This window comes from Armigeres subalbatus, chromosome 1 (genome assembly GCF_024139115.2).
Source record: "Armigeres subalbatus isolate Guangzhou_Male chromosome 1, GZ_Asu_2, whole genome shotgun sequence".
NCBI classification, from domain to species: domain Eukaryota; kingdom Metazoa; phylum Arthropoda; class Insecta; order Diptera; family Culicidae; genus Armigeres; species Armigeres subalbatus.
In genome coordinates this window covers 57,051,957-57,064,328 of record NC_085139.1, presented here as the reverse complement: position 1 = coordinate 57,064,328, position 12,372 = coordinate 57,051,957, and the positions used below count along the sequence as shown (strand labels likewise).

At 47.7% G+C, this 12,372-nt stretch overlaps 1 protein-coding gene across 2 annotated transcripts in view; it reads right to left on the bottom strand.

Moving 5' to 3' along the window:
• Window positions 1–12,372, bottom strand: part of LOC134225837 (uncharacterized) — a 738,557-nt gene that overhangs the window by 24,964 nt on the left and 701,221 nt on the right. The gene's annotated exons all lie outside the window — the stretch shown is intronic.

The following is a 12,372-nucleotide window of genomic DNA, read 5'->3' as shown; positions in this document are numbered from 1 at the left end:
TCCAGAAGGGCGGCCACGAGCGGTTGCACGGATTCCTTTCCGTGCTTCTAAGCACATCGTGTCCGAGTTGTGGCTCTCGAGTTCAGGAAGGGAACTACATGTACTGCCGTGAATCGCATATTTGTCCCATATGAATAGGAAACCCAGCAAAGATGGGACAGATATGCGATTCACGGCAGTGTAGTAAAATGAAATATCGCTATTTTGTAGGGCACTCGATCTATGTGCAGTGTGTACACACTTCGAGGAAAAAAGAAACAAATGGGGACAATCGGGAAATGTGGAAAAGTGCAAAAGCTTAGCAAACAGTCCCCGCAGAGGTGGACGCCATGCGCCTGAAAGAGGGAACCAGACAAACCACCGACCGTGCTGCGAGTCCTCTTCGTGTTTATTTTAATCCATGTTCAACGTGGGTTTTACTCAAAATAATTTACTGCTGATATGGGTGAATAAAGAATCGGAACCCGGACAGAACCTAGGACCGAGTTTACCTGTGTGACCGCCCACCACAGGAGAGGGACAAAAAAGTAAAAACGAGCTGTAAAATTGAAATACTAACATGGATTAAACGGAATGGAGGTGGTTTTTGTTCGGAATCAGATGGCCACCGTTGTTGGCGGCGGACTGGATGTCTGCGGAAGTCCATTGCAACAAATTGAAGGGATTTATTCGTGTTGGTTCTTCGGATGGTGCTGCAGGTCAAGCAGTTGCAACAAGTTTTTATCGAGTTTTCCACCTTTGGGTGAACTTAAACAGAACTTTTTTAAAAATAATTTATACAATTATTGGGATGATTTTAATGAGTTTTTCTACGAGAAGAGTTAAAAGTGATAAAATTTCGCTTTTAAACTTGAATAAATAGATTGAATAGGTTAGCTTATTTCATTGCAAATTTATTGTTCAAAACAGATACGATGAATAATTTAGATTGAACTAAGATGTTGCTCAGCACCAAAACACGTTTTTTCATGGGAGACGTGGTTCAAATCCATCACTCAACTTTATGGAGAATCTTTCCAGTATTAAGTTGGGTTCACATTACTTATTTGAACACATTTATTAACCCCCGCATCGGCAGTATTTAGATCGGAGCCGCGCGGTAAATTACCCTAGCTCTCCCAGGTGGCCCATTTGTCTGAAAGCTATACACCGATTCGCCGAAATTACCCAAGAGGTTGTCTATATACCACGTGGACAGGTTTTGATCAGTTACCCGCCTCCCCCAGCGTGGACAATTGCTCACATAAATTTTCAAAAATTTATATGAACCGTGGAGAGTTGCCATACCTCCTCTCCCCCAAAATTGTCCGTGGTATATGGACAACCCCTAATCCAACTTATGTCGGTCATCGTTAAATACTTTTACGACCTACTGGCTGGGAGCGTCGCATCAAATTTCCCACTTTGCTTCCGGAAAATGTGGCCCGCCGAATGCGATCGCAGCCAGCATCCAGCAGCATCATTACTCGTCGGTTCGTTCGGAAATTAATCACTTGCCGTAAATCGCTGCTACTGTTGTTTGCTGCTGCCGTCGTCGCCGCCATCATACTTCAGGCTGTTTATGACCTATCGACCTTCGGAAAGGACTAAAAGCTCTCCGCAGAATGGAAGCTGCTGTGCTATATTGCCTCCGGTGTGGTGGTTCGTTATGTGCAGGTTTCGTCAACCGGTCGGTGGCCGCGAGCGCGAGCCGTACCGAAGCAACGTCTAAATTGGCAAACGGCATCTGGCTGTGACGGGGGATTTGTAAATAACTGTCATCATCCCAGTCGCCGCTGGTTGATAGCAACGGACTACAAAACTACAAACTGTCAACCAGTTAGTGTACAACAGAGCTAATCTGCAACCTGCATGCTGTGTTGTTTGCGACGTATCGAGCTTGCAGGAGGCAAACTTTCCGTCGGAAAACTTTTTATTAGACAATTTATCAGGATTAATATTTAATTAATTACTCTCTGCACTTCTCGGTAGAAGGGTAAGGTGAATCGTACGTGCAGTTACATCCGTAGTTCATTACGGGTGGCCTCTGTTGCTCCAGTAGTGTCGAGTTCAGCGAGCAGCGTATGAAGTATAAATTTAGGCGTGCCATCACCACGTGCTCTCGCGCGCGGTACGCGAAACAACAGCGCCACCTAACCCACGTCTCGCTTAATACACAACACTTCCAGCCGAAACTCCACAGTAAGCAAGCAATTTATGGTTCAATAATGATTGCAATAAATTTCCAACTGACCACCCTCGCTGGAATTTTGCTTTTTTCAACTGGTTCCTCTTTCTCTGATCACGATTTGGTTTTGTTTCGTGCTGGTTGGTGCTTTGCTCGTGGATTCTTTTTTATTCTGTTCTGTTTATTTCTGACACCAGCTACGTGATGTTTTATCTCCATCAGGAAACGCCCCAGCACTTACACACAAAAGAATCGTTTTGGTCGGTGTAGCGCTCGCTAATCACGATCATAAATTGTTACAAGACAGATAGCAGCACTGCAGTGTCCAGAGACGATGGGTTTTAGAAGTCACGGTTGTCGGTTTTATTACAGTGAGTGTTGACAAAATTTTATATGCATCATCAAAAAACAAAAAAAAATCTAACTAATGCCATCCATCTTTATTGATTCTTGTGGATTCATATTAAATGTTTCCTAATCTTGCGCGTAGAGCTCAACATTTTGTGACTCTTGTGTTGGTCGAGGTGTTGCTGCATTCCTTTCTCCTTACATCAAAAACGCTAAATTTCGCCGAATGACTATGAAAACTACACCAAAAATCGACGAAAATAATGTGAAATAAGATTAAAATAAAAAAAAATAGCCGGGAAAAATTTAAATTTTATCTCAAATTTTGAAAACTTTGACGAAAAAATAAAATAAAAAAATTGAAAATTTCCATATCATTGAAAAGTTTTCAATACAAACCTAATTGATTTTTTTTTATTTTGAATTTTCGTCCAGTTATTGAAAATAGATTTTTAATCATTGAAAAGCTGTAAAAAAATTATTCCAAATTAAAAAACACATTCCAGTTTTGCTCATAATAAATAGTATTTTGGGCATAACTTCTTAGCACATAGTTTTTTCTTGCTAATTTTCAATAGCGGCTCAGGAGGCACGTTTCCCTCAATTTGGGAGATTGGTGCCATCGCCTTCACTGACCTTTATCATCATTTACCTGACGGTAAAGGAAGTGAAAAGGGAAAGGAAGAGGAAATGAAGCTGGAAAAGATAATGGAACAGGTTTCTGGGGAGGGTTTTTGCATACGCCAAAGGCAAAACACAGAGTACATTGTAAAAACATCGCGTAAAACAATGAGGAACTTATTATTATTATCGTCTTTATTTAAGAGGTTTTCAGCCCTCGGCTGGCTCACCTCTGGCGAATGAGGAACTAATAATAAAAAAAAAAAACCCAAACCGTTTTCAAATTAAAAAAAAAAAAAAAAAAAACAGTATAAGCCACCTAGCGGTGATGGTGCCTTTCTCGAGTATTTTGCACTTCAAGGAGATAGATTCAGTTAGTTCCATAGTTCCATCAATTCACATTTTAAGAGAAAATTTTCAAAACGACTTATCTGCTTTTGTAAACAAAGATTCAAACGACGATTTCTCGCTTAACTTTTCAAAAGGTCCTAAGTAAAATTTTTTTCATGAATTAATTTGAATAGCGCAATCGACAGAACAACATGAAAGCTTTTGATTGCACTACTCAAATTAATTCATGAAAAAAATGTTACTTAGGACCTTTTGAAAAGTTAAGCGAGATTTGACGAATCTGATAGCTCTCCCACGCAAATCAACACCATCAACAGGTAGCGGAATCCTTCTCCTACCTATTGATGGTGTAGGTTTGCGTGGGTGAGCTATCAGATTCGTCAAATCGTCGTTTGAGTCTTTGTTTACAAAATCAGATAAGTCGTTTTGAAAATTTTGTCTTGATTTAATGGGATCAGAAATTTAGTTAGGGTAAAACGACCTATTATGGAGGGGTTAAGCGCCGTGTCAAAACAAAATTGATTTCGAAAAATCTTTAAAAATCAATTGTCTATCTTTTCTCACATTGCAGTAGTCAAATAGGATGCTCATTAACTCTAGTTTCGTAAATATTACGTCAATTGTGCTAAACGTATGTTGTTTTTCTTTTATCACAATAAAACAAACTACCACAATAATATGACGCAGTTTCCTATCGTTGCGATATTTTTTGAAGGTCAGTCCTATTGTTGCGGTATTTCTTGTATTTCTTATGGAGAACGATACCACAACAATAGGACCTTAGCACTACCGCAATAATAGGCTCAAAGGACGCAATTTTTAATCAAAAACGTTGATTTTTCATAATTTTGAACGAAATTTTGTCAAACAAGCGGTGTTCTAGTGGTTAATTCGAAGAGTTTTAGCGGATCCACAATTATTTTTGATGCTAGTATATCCAGAATGGACTATTTTAACACTACCGCAACATTAGGACATACCACAACGATAGGACGTTTTACCCGTTATATTAACTAATTTGTCAATGTAAATATGCTAAAGGGTCCATTACTGGCACACAAGGGGGGGGGGGGTCCGTTATAAGCACAAGGAACATCACAAGGACTTTGCGTCATCGAAGCATAATATCAGTAAGGACCTCAAGAGGAGCTTGCTGAAACTTCGAAAGTCGATGATGGACGCCAAGCTGGAAACGGCGGTCGGGACGGCCAAGTGCGAACCCGTGAAATCTGTGGAGTCGAGGTCTACCCAGACTGAGGCCCAAGAATTCGCGGATTTGGGCAAGGTCGAATCGACCGAGGGCGTGCCAGCGAAGACGGTGGTGCCAAAGTCTACCCAGACTGAGGCTCAAGTATTCGCGGGCACGTCTAGGGTGACTGCTCCAACGGAGCAGACACAAAACGGGGGAGACAGTCTCCAGGGGATGAGCTCCCTGGGGGCCGCTCCAAAACGCGGAGGGTTACTACCCCGAACAAGGGTAGTGGGGCTGGGAAGCTGAACCCCGGCCAGGTACCTCCAAAACCGGGGGAGGAAGGACCTGGAAAGGTCCGTCCACCCAGGAAAGATGGTGGTAAGGGGTTACGGCAGGCTGAGAGCTCTCAGCCGCCCCAGACCAGGGAAACAGAGGGGGATGACGCCTCCTGAACCCTGGTCAAGAACAAGAGGAAACCGAAGACGTCGAGGGCCGAAAAGAAGGCCCAGGCGAATGAGGGTAGCAAGAAGTCTAGGGTAGGCGCCAATCGCTCCAGGGGCGATACCCTAGTCATCAAAACGGACGAGGCTAAGTACTCGGATGTTTTGAAGGCGATGAGGAGTGACGTCAAGCTCGGTGAACTCGGCGCCGACGTACGTCGAATAAGACGTACCCGGATGGGCGAGATGATACTCGAGCTGAAGCGGGGCGTCTCGCAAAAGGGCGCCGCCTACAAGAAGTTGGCGGAGGAGGTCCTAGGCGAGACGGTCAAGGTGAGGGCACTCACGACGGAGGTGAATCTAAGTGTTAAAGACCTGGACGAGATCACTGAAGTCGAAGAGCTCGTCACGGCACTGCGGCGACAGTGTGAAGTGGAGACGACCACCGCAGCCGTTCGGCTACGGAAAGGTCCGGCAGGGACGCAGGTAGCATTGGTTCGGCTATCTGCAGCGGACGCCTCCAAGGTAGTCAAGATAGGGAGCGTCAAGGTGGGATGGTCGGTATGCCCTGTGCGCATATACGAGCAACCCGAAGTTTGCTTCAAGTGCCTGAAACCGGGGCACAAGCAATGGGACTGCAAAGGCCCTGACAGAAGCAATCTCTGCCGAAGCTGCGGATTGGAGGGACATAAGGCACAATGCTGCACGAACCCTCCCAATTGTTTGATTTGTTCCAGCAAAGCTGTGAACAGCAAGCACCCCATGGGGGGTTCGATGTGCCCGGCGTTTAAGCGTGCTGCAAAATCAAAGTGCAGGTAACGCAGCTGGCTTGCTCGGCCTCGCCCGAGTGTTTGGTGTGCGCAGGTTTAGAGGAAACGGTGAAACACGTGTTGTTCGTGTGCTCACGTTTTCGCGCAATGCGTGACCACATGCTTGCCACATGTGGTCTGGACACTACCCCGGGCAACCTAGTTCGGAGGATGTGTAAAGATGAAGTTGGCTGGAACGCCGTTTTATCGGCTATCGCCCAAATCGTCTCGGAGCTACACAGAAGGTGGCGCGTGGACTCAAGGATGGCTACAGTTCAGGCGCAAATAAGAGGTGGTCCAAGGGATCGGAGTCGGCTTCATGGGTCATACCGGTGCTCATGCTCTGTGGTCGAACTTGATCCTTTTATCGAACAAGTGGCCGCGCGAAGAACAACATGGTATCGTCGCTTTCGCGGCGTCGGTCAACCGGGCGGGTTCCGAGCCCGAGGACGGTAAGGGGTCCTCGTCAAGGCTGGGGCAGGCGTAGGCCTCGCGTCGGCAAGTCCCTCTGTGTGCTGGCGAATAGGCCCTATCGCAGAAAGGTCAATTTGGCCCCCCTTTGAAGCATTACTTTCTGGTTGTACCGAAGGGACTATGGGCTTGGCGGCAATGGAAACGGTTTAGCGGGTCAGGAATGTAGTCCTGCCTCCCTCGGTGATCCCTAACCCCGCACTTCCTGGTCAACCCAGGATGTCTGTTGAGCAGATTCCCCCTCCATTGTTTAGGAAGAAAAAAAAACACACACATACACTCACACATACATACATACGGGGGCAGCAGGAACTTTGTCCAAGGGCTTGATGACCCCTCCCCATGGCCACTGCGAGTTAGACCGGGACCATCGTCCCTAACCCCTAATCCCAAGGCGTCAAGCGACCCGTGCCGAGGGGATGCATGGCCAGGGGGGTGAAATAATAAGCTAGGCCTTTAACGGAGCCTGTGGGGTACCTGGGCACCCTCCACAGTAATTGTCCCTTACCGCGTCATGCTGGGCTCTGGCGTGGTGGACCTCTTTTCCCGAGCAACTCGTGGGACCAAAATGGAAAACCAAGTCAATTCTTCAATTAGTGGTAGTAGTGTAGGCGACAACTCCTTCGCAAGAGGTGGGTTGTTCAGGTCTCCGCCTAGGAGGCCAGAGGCAATAGTCGGCAGCTCAGTGCGCAGCGCCAGCGTGGGTCACTTAACCTTCCTCTCGGCTAAAAAACGCCGGTAGGGGTTATTGACGGCCCATGGCTTGTGGAGGCGATGAACCGCAAACGCGATGGGCTTTCGGCCTTCGAGGTGGACACGGAACAGCTGGACGCCATCATCGACTTTGCGTCATCGAAGCATAATATCAGCAAGGACCTCAAGAGGAGCTTGCAGAAACTTCGAAACTCGATGCTGGACGCCGAGCTGGAGAGGGCGGTCGGGACGGCCAAGTGTAAACCCATGAAATCGGTGGAGTCGAGGTCTACCCAGACTGAGGCCCAAGGATTCGCGGACTCGGGCAAGGTCGAATCGATCAAATCGTTTAGAGGAAACGGCGGAACACGTGTTGTTCGTGTGTGCTCACGTGTGCTTGCCACATGTGGTCTGGACACTACCCCGGACAACCTAGTTCGGAGGATGTGTAAAGATGAAGTTGGCTGGAACGCCGTTTTATCGGCTATCGCCCAAATCGTCTCGGAGCTACACAGAAGGTGGCGCGTGGACTCAAGGATGGCTAGTTCAGGCGCAAATAAGAGGTGGTGGATGTAGTCCTGCCTCCCTCGGTGATCCCTAACCCCGCACTTCCTGGTCACTGGTCAACCCAGGATGTCTGTTGAGCAGATTCCTCCTCCATTGCTTAGGAAGAAAAAAAAACACACATACACACACACACACACACACACACACACACACACACACACACACACACACACACACACACACACACACACACACACACACACACATACATACATACAGACATGTGTATATAAAAAGCTGCATGTGTCTGCAAGCAGGCCCTATCACAGCGACCGTGCGCCGCTCAAAGCACACAAGCCCAAGAGGAGTGCCGGTTGGCACATACCAGATTCATACCAGTAAGATCCTGATTATGGTATACTGGTCACGGCAAACGACATTGGACGATTCTCGGTTTTTTGATAGGACAGTCGACAGTCGAGCTATTCTGATTCCTGAGTAAAAAAGAGTGACATCTTTTTGAAACGGCAGGCAGGCTAATGGTTCGACTGCCTCTGTCCCGGTAAACAACCTGGCAGGCCTCCGGTAACGCTCAACACCTGTCACCTATACTGGTGGGTAGTAGGTTCAGATGTAACATTCCTGATCTACGTCGATCCGGCTCTGAACACGGTGCTATAAGATACCGGAGTCAACCCTTGCATGGACCTCACTGTTTACAAAGGCACCCATGGGATCACAGGTAGAGATAACGGCCCGGAGGGGGGACCCTTTTAATATGGAAACGAATACAAAAATCATCGAAGGAGCAGGTGGAGCGATTGTTTTTGCAAAAAGTGGGAAGCTGCAGCGATCTCCAGTGATGGCGCAGGCAGCAGTAGCAAGTACCAGCAGTTTGGCCAAGACTTCTGAGAACCAGGCAGGCCAACAGGAGCTAGGATCCGAGAATAGGGTGTCCACACCAAAATCGGCAAGTAGTGTTATTCAGGAGGAACTACAACTTGGGAGGTCCAACCTGATGGAGGTGCGGAAGCGAGTCAACAAGCTTTATGACTTCGTGAAGGACAAACACAATGTCCACACTAAGATAAAGGTACTAGCGACGAGCATCAAATCCGCCGTTAAAGCTGCCGAGCACGAACAGAACGCACTCAAAAGAAGAGCTGAAGCAGCTGAAAAAACGCTGAGAGAGGGAGCGGAGCATACAGCAGACACACAGCAGACACCAATGAGCATCCAAAATACTCGCACGGAGAAGCGAAGCAGGGACTCGCCAGGAGAACTGGAAGTCCCGAAGAAGCAGCGGAACGTGCACGATTGTGCTAGCGTACTAAAGGATGGCGCCAAGAGCGGTGAATGGCAAACCGTGGAAAGCCAGCGAGAGAAGAGGAAGAAGCAGAAGGTGACTGTGGAAAAGAAGAAGGAACAGAAGAAGAAAGAAAAACGTCGATCACCTCAGGAGAGAGTCAAGGGCGACGCCCTGATCATCGAATCGAGCGACAGAACGACGTATGCAGCAATCCTAAGGAAAGTGAGAAAAACCCGGATCTCAAGGACTTGGGAGAGAAAGTAGTGAGGACTAGGCGTACCCAGAAGGGGGAGTTGCTGTTCGAGCTGAAGAAAGATCCAACAATCAAAAGCTCGGCCTTCCGGGAGCTCGTTGCCAATTCCTTGGGCAGGGAAGCAAACGTAAGACCTCTTACACAGGAGGCAGTAGTCGAGATTACGTCGGAGACCTGGACGAGATTACGTCGGAAGACGAACTGAGGGAGGCTCTTGTCTCACAATGTATGCTGAGTGAGGTGCAGATGACGATTCGGCTGAGGAAAGCGTACGGTGGTACACAAGTAGCAGCGATACGATTACCAGCAGTTGCTGCCAACAAAATGGTGGAGGTGGGCAAGGTGAAAGTTGGATGGTCGGTGTGCCCGTGGAGACTCACTCCACGGGTCACCAAAGAGATGGAGAGATGCTTCAAATGCATGGCGTTTGGACACCAGGCGCGAAACTGCAAAGGTCCGGATAGATCCGGTCTATGTAGAAAATGTGGCGAAGAAGGACACGTTGCTAGGGACTGTACGAAGCAACCGAGATGCCTGCTCTGCAAATCGGAGGATGGAAACGACCATACGACGGGTGGCTTCCAATGCCCTGCATACAAGAAGGCGATGGCGGGCCGGGATTAATGGAGATCATCCAGTTGAATCTCAATCATTGCGACACCACACAGCAACTGTTGTGGCAGTCGACAACAGAAGCAATGTGTGACGTGGCAATTATTGCTGAGCCGTACCGGATCCCTTCTGACAACGGCAACTGGGTGGCGGATGCTACGGGGATTGCGGCTATCCAATTGATGGGCAGATTCCCTATCCAAGAGGTGGTAGACAGCTCTAATGAAGGTTTTGTTGTCGCCAAAATCAACGGGATCTTCGTGTGTAGCTGCTACGCACCCCCACGGTGGACTTTAGAGCAGTACAACCGGATGCTGGATGCACTCACGGAGAAGCTGATCGGCCTTAAACCCGCAATCATCGGAGGCGACTTCAATGCTTGGGCAGTGGATTGGGGAAGCAGGCTGACCAACGCCAGAGGTTACAGTTTTCTGGAGGCGCTTGCAAAGCTGGAAGTCAGACTGTGCAACGATGGTACCGTACCGTACCGAAGGTTACCGAAGGTACCCAAGAGTTTGATGGAGCATTCAGATTTGACCGCGCAGTTGCCTGCCCTTATCATCGCTTGTTGCTCCGAATTTCGGTTGTTAACAACAACCACCACAGTCTTGTGGTGATCCAGTTCTAACTTCCTGGAACTCATCCACTCCTCCATAATTGCGATCGAGTGGGCTGCAGTCAACTCCACCTCTTCGATCGATTCGCCGTAGACCTCCAGCGTAATATCGTCAGCGAAGCCGACGATTACCACGCCCACCGGGAGCTTCAACCTCAAGACACCGTCGTTCATGACGTTCCATAACACCGGACCCAGTATGGAACCTTGAGGAACCCCTGAGGTTATGTCAACGCACTTTCGATCCGCCTCCGTGTCGTATACCAGTACTCGATTCTGGAAGTAGCTTCCGAGAATCTTGTACAGGTACTCGGGAATTCCAAGACGCAGGCAATAGGACCAAGCTCTGCCTTTTCCATGCTTCAGGGAAGATGTCCTCGTCCAGGCATCTCTGCATGACAGATCTGAACATCTCGGGAGCCTCAGCAATGGCCGCTTTGTTGGCCAGGTTCGGAATACCATCCGGTCCTGGCGCCTTACCTACACTAAGGAAGTGTGCAATCCCCGCAAGTTCCGCAACATTTACTCTTCCCTCGTCGGCCACCCTGGCCCTTGGCAGCTCTACAAAGTGAGGCCAGGGACTTGGATCGTGACGTGGGAAGAGCCCCGCGATGATCCTCTCCAGCATCTCTGGAGACCGCTCTGAAGGGGCCATCGCCCCACGTGTCTTGGCCATTACGACCCTATAGGCGTCACCCCATAGATTCGCGTTGGCACTCCGCCCCTCAGAAAATTAAACATGCTGACGCTGTGTTTGATCGTGTGTGGAGTGGAGTCGTTTGACAGATCGAGTTATCAAGCTTGTATTGCCAAACAGCTCTACCTAAACACGGTCAGAGTGCTGCTCGTCGTTCCAATCATCCAAAGCGCGATCCTCCACAGGTTTCATATGTCACCGGGCATGTATGCTGTTATTTTTTTCTCTCGTCGATGGACAACGAAGGTAATAAAAAAAGACAGGACACCGTCTTCGACCAGAGATTGTACAGACTGAACACTTCACACCCTGCATGAGACAACGGACAGGACACATAACATCCAGTGGACCAGCGGAGAATTTTCGATCAGGAAAAGTTTCCTCCTTACCGGGGCGGGAATCGAACCCACACTCTCTAAGGGAAGATCCAACAATTATGTAACGCAAAAATGGAGCATTTTCAACCCCCTTCTCCCCTATGTCACACTTTTTGTATGAAGCATCTGAAAATTTTGTATGAATTGTAACACTTCGCTCAACCCCCCCCCTCCAAGCGTTACGTAATTTGTGGACGCTCCCTAACACATGCATCTATACGATTGACGTCGCTAACCGCACGCGGGCACGAAGCCCACTGTTGGGCTTGATAAAGATCTGGTATCGTTGTGTTTTGTGCGGTGGAGAAGTAAATCAATTGAAACGCGTTTGATCGTGTTCCTGCTCGGTCTGCAGGAAGTTAGTTAGTTCTGCTTTGTGAGACTGAATCATAGTCCGTTAAAACCAGTTAGTTGAAAGCTTATCAAAGTGAATCCAGATCTTCAACGATGGTTACCGACTTACTGATAATCCTTCCTGTGGTTTTTTTTTTGGAGACGCAGAGGTAAACACTATGTGTAAACACGGTCTTCAAATAGCAAAAATCACCTACTAATATTCCTTCCCTCTTCCTAACTGACTACAAGGATGTGGTTGGCGTCGTTATTGATCATTTGTACATTTGAGTCACTGAAAATTGCACACTAGAATGCTTAAACAATCCTAGTCAATCATTCAGTTGATTCTTTATGCAATTTCACTAATTCTGGTAAATCACGGAGTAGCAATCCTAGATATGTGTAGTTAGTCGAAGCTAAACAAAGCTATAACATAAAAATTAGTCAATGTTCTCAGTATCTTACTTGTATCGAAGTTCAAAAGTGTTCCCACTCTGTCATTACCGGTGACCAGCAGTGTCCAATGCTGAAGCACAAAAGATATTTTAGTTACCAGATAAAGATTGTCGCTTC